The 12,536-nt window shown below is 47.6% G+C and overlaps 1 long non-coding RNA gene and 1 other non-coding gene across 2 annotated transcripts in view; one reads left to right on the top strand and one right to left on the bottom strand.

Annotated features, from left to right (window-relative positions):
- The window catches only part of LOC146847570 (uncharacterized), a 337,022-nt gene that overhangs the window by 89,626 nt on the left and 234,860 nt on the right, over positions 1-12,536 (top strand). The gene's annotated exons all lie outside the window — the stretch shown is intronic.
- Positions 10,607-10,679, bottom strand: TRNAV-AAC (transfer RNA valine (anticodon AAC)). Its single transcript has one exon. It is a non-coding gene; the product is annotated as a tRNA-Val (tRNA).

Raw genomic sequence — 12,536 nt, 5'->3', positions numbered from 1 at the left:
ATTTGGGATCCTCATGTACACGCAGATGCGGATCTTTGAGGTATTTTTCTTGGGAACTGCCATGATCGGAGACACCCATGGCGTTGGTCCTTCCGCTGGTTCGATTATGTCTTGCGCCAGTAGACTTGTTATTTCATCTTCAACTTGTGGTTGGAGATGTATTGGTACTCGTCTATGATGCTGAGCTACTGGTTTGATCGCTTCATTGATGTGCAATGTTATTTGTTTCCCTTTCAGCTTGCCAAGACCTTTTAGTATGGCTGGGTATTCTTGTAGGATGTTTTTTGTTTCCGACCAGTGGTATGTCATTGCTAGTAGCCCCATCACCTGTGCCGTCACATTGCTGAGTAGGCACGGTGCTGGGATGTCTCCTTTGAGCACATGTATTTCCTCTTGGTAGAATCTGTCTTTTTATGTCAATATTTCCGTGAATTTTCCCATGTTTTCTACTGGCCTTTTGGAACCCCAAGTGAACACATCCACTGTTGACGGTGATAGTTGTGGTTTCACTCTCCTTTTCTGGTATTCTGACATGCACATGATGTTGCATGTTGCTCCACTGTCAAGTACAATCTTAGCTTGGTGGCTCCCTACGCCAATGTCCACCGTTGCTGTCTTCTTTATTTGTTTTTTCTCCACAAGATGAATGTGTTCTGTCTCTTTCCCTTCTCTTGGTGCATCTGACATGAGATATAGTTTTGCTTCCGACACCGGAGCTTCTGTTTCTTCTGCTTCTCCTTCTGAGCTGCGATTTCCTGTTTCCATGTGCCGTGCGTACCTGTTACTTGTCATCCTTGGTCTCATTGTTCTGCCTCTTTCACTCCTGAATTGTCTTGTCATGCACGTTCTTGAGAAATGATTGTCCCTGTTGCACTTCCTGCACTTTTGACCCATGGCAGGGCAGGCACCGCCGTGTGGAAATTCAAGGCAGCACCGGTAGCATGTTTGTTCGCCCTTCTTTGGTACAGTCTGCACCTGGAATTCTTTCTTTTTGAAATTCCCAGTGACGCGATGTGCTACCGCTACTGTCTTCTCTTTTCCTAGCTCCATCTGCTTGGCGTGCTCTGTGGCCATTGCTTCTGTGCGAGCCATGGTCAATATTTTTTCCAGCGTCGTTGGTTCCTTCAAGACGCGTGCTCTGAACTCCACCGATTGACAGCCTTGGATGATGCGCAGTCTTATTGCTTGCTCATTGTCAAATTTGTCAAACTCGCAGTATGTGGCCAATTTTCTTAATCTCGTTGCAAAGTCACCTAGACTCTCTTCTCCTTGTTGGCACGCGGCGTTGAATGTGTATCTCTCGAAATGAACATTTCGTTGAGGGTCAAACTTCTGAGTGAGACACTTTATCACTCCTTTGTAGTCCGCCGTTTAATCAGCGGGGAATGTTAACAATAGATCCTCTATTTCATCCCCTGCAAGATTCAGAAGCAGGTGCAGCTGCTTGCTATCCGGGACATCCGTGGCGCTCATGTAGCGCTCAAATTTCCTGATCCATCTCTCCCACTTGTGGCTCCGATAGGCTGAACGGTAGAGGCCTGCGGAATATGGCTTGCGTGCTCGTCTTCTCCTCATTGTCGCTCATTTTCCTTCTCCCTTGTTATTTATTTATTTGTATTCATGTATTTGTTTCCTTTATTTGTCTTTTGTTTCTGCCGTATCCTGCTTTATTTCACTGTTTTTTTCCTTCTTTTGTGTCTTTTTCCTCTCTTTTTCTATTGATTTCAATGGCTGCCTGACCTCAAAATAGCCGTCGCACTGTTCTTCGCTCTGATTCGGTCGTTTCGCCTGACTTCAAAATGGCTGCCGTAATCTCGCAATGTTTCGATCTTCTCCCAGTCTGCCTGACCTTTCAAAATGGCCGCCGCGCTGTTCTTCGCTCTGATTGAGGCGGGCGCTTCAATTATTTAAATTTCGCTTCTCTTCAGCGCTGCTTACTGCATTACTTTTTCCGCGGCCGGTGTGGGCTCCCGCGCCGCTTTCCGCTTCACTGCTTCCTCAGACCAGGGTGGGCTCCTGGCTTTTCTGATCGTCGCGATGATTGTCGATCGTCGCGATTCTTCTTTAGTCATCCGGCGGACCAAGGTGGGCTCCTGGTACGTCACGCCGGCTTCTGGTCGGGAGGACGACGATATTGCTTCCTGTGGATCCCACCTTCGATCGCCAGTTGTCGTGTCCCCCCAGGAAAGACAAAGGACACAGGTAGGGGTGATCTTGTTTCTTTATTGATTTCGGTGCACAAGCTCCTTGTATCTATGTCCACCCTCGTTCTCTCTCGTCCCCTTTCTGCCCCTCCCCCCACCCTTGACCGGATGTGGTGTCCGGTTGCCCTCGGGTCCCCAAGTGTCCAGCTGCAGGGTCCTAGTGCCCTGTCCCCAGGACACTACACATGTCTTTGTCTTTTAAGCTCTTAAGGAAGCCTCAGTACCTTCCCCAGAGTAGACAGTGCTTCTGTGAGGCCAACAACCGTCCACACCACTCAGGCTCTACTGTGCCGCTCCAACTTCATTTTTAGGTCTCGCCTGGCGTAGGCTGTGCAGACATGCTCAGTCTCAAGGGTGAGATTTAATGATTTAGGGTAGCTTTCACTAGCTGGGTTTAAGCCCCGCCCCTCTTTTCCATTGGCTGGCATCACCGTTTATGGTGAACGGTGGCCGGCCATTGGAAAAGAGCTTCCAATGACGTACACTTTTCTCTTTTAGAGCCGTCCATGTTGGACTGGGTGACCCGACTTATTTCTGGCATAAAAGGTTTGTTATCTTTATGGGGCCAAACACATGGCCCCATAAAGATAAGAAAGGCGAGCCAGTCCAACTGGGACGGCTCTAAAAAAGAAAAGTGTCTCTGGCTTCTCTGGTGACTTTAACAACCGTGGGCACTATACCCCGACATTGTCACGTGAGAGCTTGTGTCTCACTCTTCGCCAACCAGCAGGAAGTGCGTGAATCTTCTGGGAGCGAGGGGCACTTATGGAGGGGAGAGAGTGTATCCCCCACAAGCACAAGAGTACCTCTGAGGCACGTGACAGTGAGTGCACGTGTGAGGGTGTGTGAGATCTGCATAGCCGTGTTTTTTGTCTTGCAATTTTATATAGCTCGAACTCAACCCGGAGGTATCATGGCGCTATACACGAGCACCAGCTGTTGCAGACGGGCACATCCATGGTTTTGTTAGGTGTGGGGAGATTAAGTGATTTGCCCAGAATCACGAAAGGTTGAGCCGCAGAGACTCGAACCTGGTAACCCAGCTTCGAGGTCATATGCTCTAACTGTTAGGCCACATCTTAATGAGTCCAGCCTGCAGGGACAAGGGCCCATGTACTTTCACTCCAGAATGTGTCACTCCTGGGCATGTCACTCTTAAGTTTGTCAGTCCTGTGTGTCTCTCCTGAGGTTATCACTCCTGGATGTATCACTAGTGGGTGTGTCATTACTGAGGGTGTCACTCCTGAGTGTGTCACTGGTGCGTGGGGTAGAGCAAACAACCCCGTACTGGTCACCGTGTTCTATTTGTATGACGATGCGTGTTTAAACCCGAGATGCGCTTGGTGGGTGCTATACTCCGACTTTGTCACGTGAGAGCTTGTGTCTCACTCTTCGCCAACCAGCAGGAAGTGCGTGAATCTTCTGGGAGCAAGGGGCACTTATGGAGGGGGGAGTGTGCATCCCCCATGAGCATAAGAGCATCTCTGAGGCTCGTGACAGTGAGTGCACGTGTGAAGGCGTGTGAGATCTGCAGAGCTGTGTTTTTTGTCTTGTAGGTTTATATAGCTCGAACTCAACCCGGAGATATCAGGGCGCTTTACACGAGCACCAGCTGTTCCAGACGGGCCCATCCATGTTTTGTTATGCGTGGGGAGATGAAGTGATTTGCCCAGAATCACAAGAGGTTGAGCCGCAGAGACTCGAACCTGGTTACCAAGCTTCGAGGTTGTACGTTTTAGCCATTAGGCCACATCTTATTGATGCGGCCGCGAGACGCGATATGTGGTGGGGGAGGGGGAGAAGTGGGAGTTGTGTGCGCGCGCGGCCAATGCTTGGAAAAACAAGTATTGAAAATGCAATAGGTCTCGTCTTTGATAAAGTTAAAGCCATTTGCTTTGCTAATGGTATTGTGTGGCAAAGCAAATGGCTTTAACTTAATAAAAGGCGAGACCTATTGCATTTTTAATGCTTGTTAGCTTCTGATTTCAAATCCCTTCATAGTTAAAGAGTGTTTTACAATTTTCAGGTTTTCATTTTGTTTACTTATGTGTATATACTTTATGAATCTACTAATATTATTTAATTTTTGACACAGTCTCCGACCCACTGAGTGAGCGTTGCAGACCCACAAGGGGCAGGGCCACTGGAATTATGCAGCAGCGGAGGCTTGCATTATGCGGCAAGGTTGAGTAAATTATGATGGAAGAAATGGCAAGTTATGTTGAATTATGAGGCACATTTTGTGATATTACTTCATTATTTTGTCATTTTAAGCTTTTTGACACTGTCTGAGCATTAGTTGTACCTCATTAGTAACAGATTGACACCCAAATATACCAATAAGGTACTGAAAGGCGACCAATTCACCGTTTCAAATGGCCTTACACTGCCTGGCCACACTTGTTGCTGTAGTTTTACCAACTTTTTAACCGTTTTAACTATAAACACATTTGTGTGCTAAAATCTGCAGATTATGCAGCAGATGATGGATGATGTGGAAAACGCATAAAACGTACAATTAAGTAAAAATCACCGCACCACACAATCGCATAATTCCAGTGGCCCGGCCCCCTACGGTTCACGGACCACTGGTTAATAATCGCTGACATAGAAAGAAACAGGCCTACTCGCTTATGAACTTGATTTTACGAAGCCGAAGGGTTTTTTAATGAATCTGATATATTCCTGTTATTGTTGCTAGGCCATTTTAATGGAAACAACTGAGCAAGGTCACAATTCATAATCCGTTGAAGTGCTTATCGATTTTTTGTGTGGAAATTTCGATTTGCTGGTAAAGTGCCCCCCCCCCCCCCCCATTACCAGTGCTTCTTGAATGCATCCATGGCCTATTGTTTTATTGAGCGAAGAATCAGATCACTTATGAGTTAAGTGGTCCTTCTGTCCTGATTAAGAGCTGATGATTGGTCTAAATTTGGCTGCACCCACAAGGGAGGAACTCTTAGATTCAGCACCTTGCCACTGTTGTAGCACTCCAGACACTCTCTCAAAGCACCTCCCACCTCCAGGTCCACTCTGAGACAACACAAGTAGACCGAATCCTTTCCTTCATATTGGCCCGTCAACATACCTCAAATGGGCTAACTCCACAATATTTCTTCTAAAGAACCAGTGAGCACCAATCTGGATCACTCTCAGAGTTCATCCCATCAGTAGCTTCACACACCCCAACCCTTGGTTCTTCTTCAACTCCTCATGTTCAGCTGTGGAGTACGCAGCAGCCAACTGTGATAAACAGTGAGTGCATATCTGAGTGAGTGACTAAGGCCACAACGTGGGACCTGTGTTGGAGTGTTACACACACACAGCCTCGCTATACATTTGCGGCCAGCTGAGCAGTCATATCCCTGAGTGTTACTCTGAGTGTTTATCTAAGTGAGCCACAGTGTGAATAAACCTACACCAGCGTTGGACACCCACTGTAACTTTACCTCCATTGGTGCATTCATATTGCTGAGCATAGCCCTGAGTGATTATCTGAGTGAGCGTCAGTATGCATAGACCTAAACCTGCGCTGGACACCCTCCACCTCATTGTATCTCTGGCTCCATCAGTGTGTTTATATCCCTAAGTGTAGCTCTGAGTGTGTATCTAAGTGTGTCGCAGTGTGCATAAACCTGCGTTGGACACCCTCCACCTCATTGCACCTTTGGCTCCATCAGTGTGTTTCTATCCCTAAGAGTGGCCCTGAGTGCCTATCTATTTGAATGGCAGTGTGCGTGACCCTAGACCTGTGTTGGACATGCACCGTCACACTGTATCTGAGACTCCATGAACCTACACCGCACCGTACACTTGCCTCCGACAGAGCGTTCATATCTCTGAGTGTAGCCGTAAGTGGTTGTATAAGTCTGCTGTGATGCGGGAGCCCAGGCCTGTGTTGTACACCCAATGCCACACGGGACCTTTGGCTCCATCAGAGGATACAGCCCTGACTGTAGCCCAGAGTGCCTATCTGAGTGAGAGCCGGTGTGCATATACTTGTCTCTGCATTGGGCACCCACTGCCTCTTTGGACACCTTTGCCTTCTTCAGAGTGTTCCACTCCTTCAGTGTAGCCTTGAGACTGTGTCTGAGTGAGTGCTGATGTGCACAGACAAGGATCTGTTTTGAACTGAGTGTGAAAACATCATATCATATAAAAACTTTATTCAATCTTAAAACAAAAAGATCATAAAAGTACAGTGCATCATATCCCAGCTTCTAAAAAGCAGACAGAACATAAAATTCCATTCAATTGTACAGCCTAAGCGCGTGACATTTGCTCTCACTCTGCATAAAAATATTTAGTACTTAAAACAAATGAAACCAATAGTGCTGGGTGTGTGTCCCCCCACAGGACTGCATGCCTTTCTAATCAAGTACATAGAGCATCTTCCCCAGAGCTGCCCATACCATGCAATGCAGTACCACTCCACAGCAGCCCTTCCTGATGATGTGGGGGGGGGATGTACAGAAAAGCAATACTAGTTTGTAACCCAGCTCCATCACTTTGGTACTTGACATGACTAAGAAGTAAGTTTCCTTATCCTTATGCAAGCCCACAGAAGCCAGGTATTGAAAAAAGCTTATATGTGGGTTGCTGGGTTTGTAAAGAAAGCTAAAAGCCACTCTACAGTGTCTAAAATTGTAATACCTTAAAATACGTAAAATTTATCTTGCTCTTTACACTTAAAATAAGTCGCAAAATAAAATTGTATGAAGTGCTGTTTGCTCGGTTCCGCCCTCACAAGGACAGACAGTCACGTCTGCGGGGTTAAATATTCCTGCGGGATAACCCACCATCGAAGGGATCAAGTTCACAAGAACCTTACTAAGATAAACCTATACTGTAAATTCTGGATTTCCTCTAGGTACCAATAATCTTTGCTACCTTTGCTAAGAATTTTGCTTATATTTCTTTCCATGATAATTGGAGTCATGTGCAGGGGTTTCTAAACAAGTCCTCTAGACCCAATGATTTCAGAGTTTACCTCACATTAATAGAACCTTTCTATTTTGTGTGCATTCTCTAATTTTAGGCAATCATTTATGATGGATTCGGTCAGGTATACTGTGCCCCTCCTACAGATTGAGTGCCATAGTAATATTGGGGCAAGCCTTACCGTGTCACCGACGTAGGGTAGTCCCACTTCTGCATGGCATTTAAAATTAGAGCAAGATACCGGTAGGGACACCAACCATTTTAAAGATCTATCCTAAATGTTCTGTAACTGCTTTATAGGGGCAACTCCCCATACCTCTGCTCCATAAGTAGCGGCTGAGATTGTCTTAGCACTGTATATCGTCAGTATATACAGCGCCCGCTGCGTCTCAGCACTGGGACTCGCCAGGTGCCCGATGCTTAGGGCCAGATGTACGACCAATTTTGGCATGCGCAAACGGGTTAGCGACCTGTTTGCTCATGCTATATTGGAATGGCCATACACTAACACAATTTTGTGCGTCGCAAATGATTTGCGACTCGCAAAAAGTGTTTAGAGACTCGCTATTTGGAAGGGGCGTTGACTTCCAAATAGCAAATCTCTAACCCATGTACAAATGTGTTGCGACTGCAATTGCTGTCGTAACACACTCGCAAATTACCACCCTCATCAAGAGGGTGGTAATGGAGTCGTAAATAGGGAGGGATCCCCAGGGGACCCCTTCCCCTTTGTGACAGGCTCTGAAAATCTTTTTAAGGGCAGGCAGTGGTCCCAGGGACCACTACCTGCACTTAAAAAATGAAACGAAAACGTTTCATTTTTATTTTTAATGCCTCCCGTTTTCCTTTTAGGAAAACGGGCTGCATTAAAAAAAAACTGCTTTATTGAACAGCAGTCCCAAATATGGTGGTCTGCTGAGCCAAGCAGGCCACCATCCCTGAGAGGGTCTGCCATTCCTAATGGGCTTGCAAATTGCGAGAGGCTTGTTAATATTCATGAGCCTCGCGATTTGCAACCCCATTGGGAACCACAAACAGTGTTAAACACACTGTTGTACATCGAGCGAGTCGTAATTGCGACGCAAATTGTAAGTCGCAAAATTGCTGGTCGTAGATCGGGCCCTTAGTCCTTGGAGCTCCAGGAAGTCTATCCCGCCGCATGACCCACCCACAGACTCCTGTGTAAAGCAGATAGGGGCCGTCTCAACTCTCGAGGGCTGCCCAGTCAGCAGGGGACCACAATGGCACTTACGAAGATTTATATTCACTGTTATACAAGTTGAGTAAAATGGAAGGGCCCTCTTTTTGTCTGGAAGCATATATATTTGATCTTGGAATCTGTTATTGTTACTGGTAATTTGATTTGTTTATCAAAATTCGAGAATGTGTATTTGTGGCCCACGTTGGCTGTTGGGTAGGCGCTCACCAGTAAAGTTGACTATGTGTCTACCCAAAGGTGGTGAAGACACAACCCTGGGAGACTGAAAAGAAACCTCAGTAATGATGTGTGGAGCCAAGCAAGAAGTGACGAAGGGTTAACCCAAGGAGATCCATAGAGACCTCAAGTAGGTGAGTCTAAGGGGTCCACCCAAAGTGGTGAAGCCACCAGCCAAGGAGACTGACAGAGACGACAGGAAAGGATGTATGAGTTTAGCCCAGAAGTGGTGAAGGTTTTACTTAAGGAAACTCATACAGCACACAAGAGAGTGGGTTTAAGGGGTCCCCACAGATGTGGTGAAGGTACAACCAAAGGAGAAGGAAAGACACTCAGTAAAGGGTCCACAGGGTAAACCCATTCGTGGTGAGGGCGCATCCCAATGAGAAGAGCTCAGGTCAAATCAGAGCTGGTCAATGCAATACAAGGAAAGAAACAAAAGGTGATGGAGGGATGCTTACAGATAGTGTAAACCACTGTCAATCACTCTGAGTAGCATTGCAAAACTTTCTTTTTCTCCAACTGTGCTACTCCTGATCGAAGCAAGTCAAGGAAAGTCTGGGGGACCTCAGTGCATGGTCTGAAGGGCCCCCCCCGATGTGGTGAAGCTGCAACCAAACAGCATCGACAGATTCCTCAATAATGACCCGCGTGGTCCACAGTGAAATGGTGTAGGCAGCAGCCAAGGATGTCTGCTCAGATATGGGTCTATGCGGGTAGCCTGGAAGTGGTGACAGTGCAATCCAAGGAGATTGAAAAGGACCTCAGTGCATGGTCTCTGGCGCCCACCCAGATGTGGAGAAGATGCAATCCCAGAAGATCCACAGAGCCCTGAATAATGGTCCACGGGGTCCATCGTGAAATGGTAACAACACAACTCAAGGAAGTCTGCGGTCTCCTGAGAAAACGAATCTCTGAGGTCCGCCTGGAAGGGGTGATGGTGCAATCCAAGGAGATTCAAAGAGCCCTCGATGAGGGGTCTCTGGCGTCAACCCAGGGGCGGTGATAACACAGAAGTTGATCATCTGCCAGTAACAGCGAAACCAATGAGCGCCCAGTGCTGATGTGCGCAGGAGTAAAAGTCAGACAATCCACATGTGTCGCACAGCTGTTGGCTGGCATCCTATCTGAGAAGATTCACGTGCATTAACTTATTGTGATGTACCCAGGGTGATTATTTTTTGTAAAGTGAAACATGTCTGTATGTTAATTGTTGATCCCTCTAGGACGATGCAAGGTCTGTGCCATCAGGTCACGTGCTGCTTTTTATTATTGTCTCTCCTGTGTCTGTGTCCTGTGTCTCTCACTCTGTCACACTCTCTTAACTCAGTCTCTCACTCTCTCTCTCTCTCTTAATTCACTATCAGTGCCTGTGTATCTCACTCTCGCAGGCACTCTCTTACTCACTCCTGCTGCCTGAGTCTCTTACACTCTCTTAATTCACTCCCAGTGCCTGAGTCTCTCACACTCTCTTAACTCACTCATGGTGCCTGAGTCTCTCATTCTACCACACTCTGTTAACTCACTCCCAACGCCTGAGTCTTTCACTCTCTCACTCTCTCTTAACTCACTCCCAGTGCCTGAGTCTCACACTTTCTTAACTCACTCCCAGTGCTTGAGTCTCTCACTCTCTCTTAACACACTCCCACTGCCTGACTCTCTCACTCTCTTAACTCACTCCTGGTGCCTCAGTCTCCCTGAGGCCCCTCTCTTGTGCTCTCTTGTGCTTTAGGATTCTGTGTTCAGTCTGGACATTTCGTGCCTGTGTTTGTGTAAACATTGGTGTTTGCCTGTGTCAGTGCCTGCAGCATGCGCAGTGATGGATGCAAGCAGCTGTCCTGCTGTCTGGCTGTAAAGGGACAGGAGTCCGATGTCAGTCTGTCCTTGAAATAGCTGGATGTATAAATGCGCACACTGGAAATGCAAACGGTTTGAAATGTGGCGATGTTATCCGAGGAGTCCTACAGCGCGGGAGAATAATAAAAGAATAAGCTATAGTGAGAGCTCGTGTGAAAAAGAAATCATGTGTTTCCGCCCGGTCTCGAACCGGGGACCTTTCGCGTGTTAGGCGAACGTGATAACCACTACACTACGGAAACCCAGATGGAGTTTTGCGCAGTACTGTCGATTCTTATGAACACTCATGCTGACTAGGACTCAGTCAATGGTGTGTGTTGAATGATGCACAGATAAGAGGGCTTTTACCCTAATAGATCTCGAACGGAATGAACAGAACTGAATGCTGCACAGCTGGAGGTCTGCCAGGGTGAATGAGACCTGCTGGAGTGAATGAGGCGTGCTGGAGTGAATGAGTGAATGAGGCCTGCTGGGGTGAATGGGGCCTGCTGGGTTGATGGGGGCCTGCTGGGTTGATGGGGGCCTGCTGGGGTGAATGAGGCCTGCTGGGGTGAATGAGGCCTGCTAGGGTGATGGGGCCTGCTGGGGTGATGGGGCCTGTTGGGGAATGACGGGTCGCTTGAAGATTGCTGAAAGGCCGCAGAGCACCCGACCGGCTCCTGGAACACTGACTGGAACAGACACACGTTTGTGTAAAGCCTTGTATGTGATGCGTGTATCCGTAATGTGCTCCAACAACCACCGAACCCTACTTTGTGATTCTTTGATGTCTTCAGGGGAGGGTGACTCGCCCTTCTCCTCTCTCCCTTGTGTTTGGAATTACAAGTAACAGAGCTCAAGGGCAGTGTGTCCATCTCTCTTGACAGAATCCTGTTCTGTGAGTGAAAGTAAACTGTCCTCTTCCTGTCAATCACACTGTTTCCGCTCCTTCGAATGTTCCCAGGTGCCCCAGAACTGCTCTCTTCTGATGAGTCTGTCTTTGTTGTCCTCACTGCGCAGTCTGACGAATAGACGGATGTTTACTGTTGTGTGATACTTCTCTGTTTGGATTGTCCATACAAGCATCCGTAGCTTGAAAGCAAACGTTAAGAAACGGCACCCTGAGGCAGAATTCACAGAGAGTAAGAACCCTGCACCTGCTGTATCAGTGACGTCATTAGACCCGGTGAAGCCTCAGGCCGCCACCGCTGCCGCTCCCAGTGCTGCCACGCTCCCCGGTGCCCCGGGTTCGGTTCCCGGTCAGGGAAGGTGCACTTTTGAAACAACCATTTTCTTCTTCAACAGTTACTGCGTCTTTTATATTTTTACATAGAATTGTATTTTGCTTAATTACACTGATTACTTTATGATGTGCCCTAATGAGACACATTGATAAGGATTGGTGCGCATTTTATACCTCTTAATGACACAGAAAACAAGCAGGCAGACTCAATTGTCAACGTGGTCTTAAGAAGCTGCAGTTTTGTTTGGAATCTAATATCATCATGTTATTGTTCCCGGACCATGTTAATGAAAACACCTGGGCAAAGTCACCGTTCGCAGTGCACTAAAGTGCATTGTGATTTCAGTGGGAATTCCGTTTTGAAAGAGAAGAGCGGCCCCCGCTACCGGTGCATCCGGAACAGATACAAGACCTATTGTGTCTCCTTGAGAGAAGAATCACATCACTTAAGAGTCAGAGGGTCATTATGCCCTGATATGGGGGCGCTGATGATTGGTCTAAGGCTGCCCACAAATGAAAGGGGCTCTTGGGGGCATAATGAGCCCCCTGCGGCGCCGGACCGTTACGGTTTGTGATGCTCCGATGACGCAAACTACAAAAATTACATCCATGCGATCATGCAAAGACACTTAGGGGTCTATTAGGATGGCGGTCGGATGGCCGGCGGCCAGTCGCAGCTCACAATACTCGCGGGGGAGGGGGTGAGTCGCGCAGGGGAGTTTAAAAGAAAACTAAACTTACCTGACCGAGTCCGGACCGCGCCACCTCTGCTCCTGGGCCGGTTCCCCTCGCCAACGTTCCACTTCTGAACAGGAACAGCAGCCCTTCTCAGCCAATCCTGACGCTGCTCCAGCAGCGCCAGGATTGTATTAGCAGG

Source organism: Triturus cristatus, chromosome 4_1, assembly GCF_964204655.1.
Source record: "Triturus cristatus chromosome 4_1, aTriCri1.1, whole genome shotgun sequence".
NCBI lineage: Eukaryota > Metazoa > Chordata > Amphibia > Caudata > Salamandridae > Triturus > Triturus cristatus.
The sequence above is the reverse complement of the archived record's forward strand: the minus strand, read 5'-3'. Positions and strand labels throughout refer to the sequence as shown.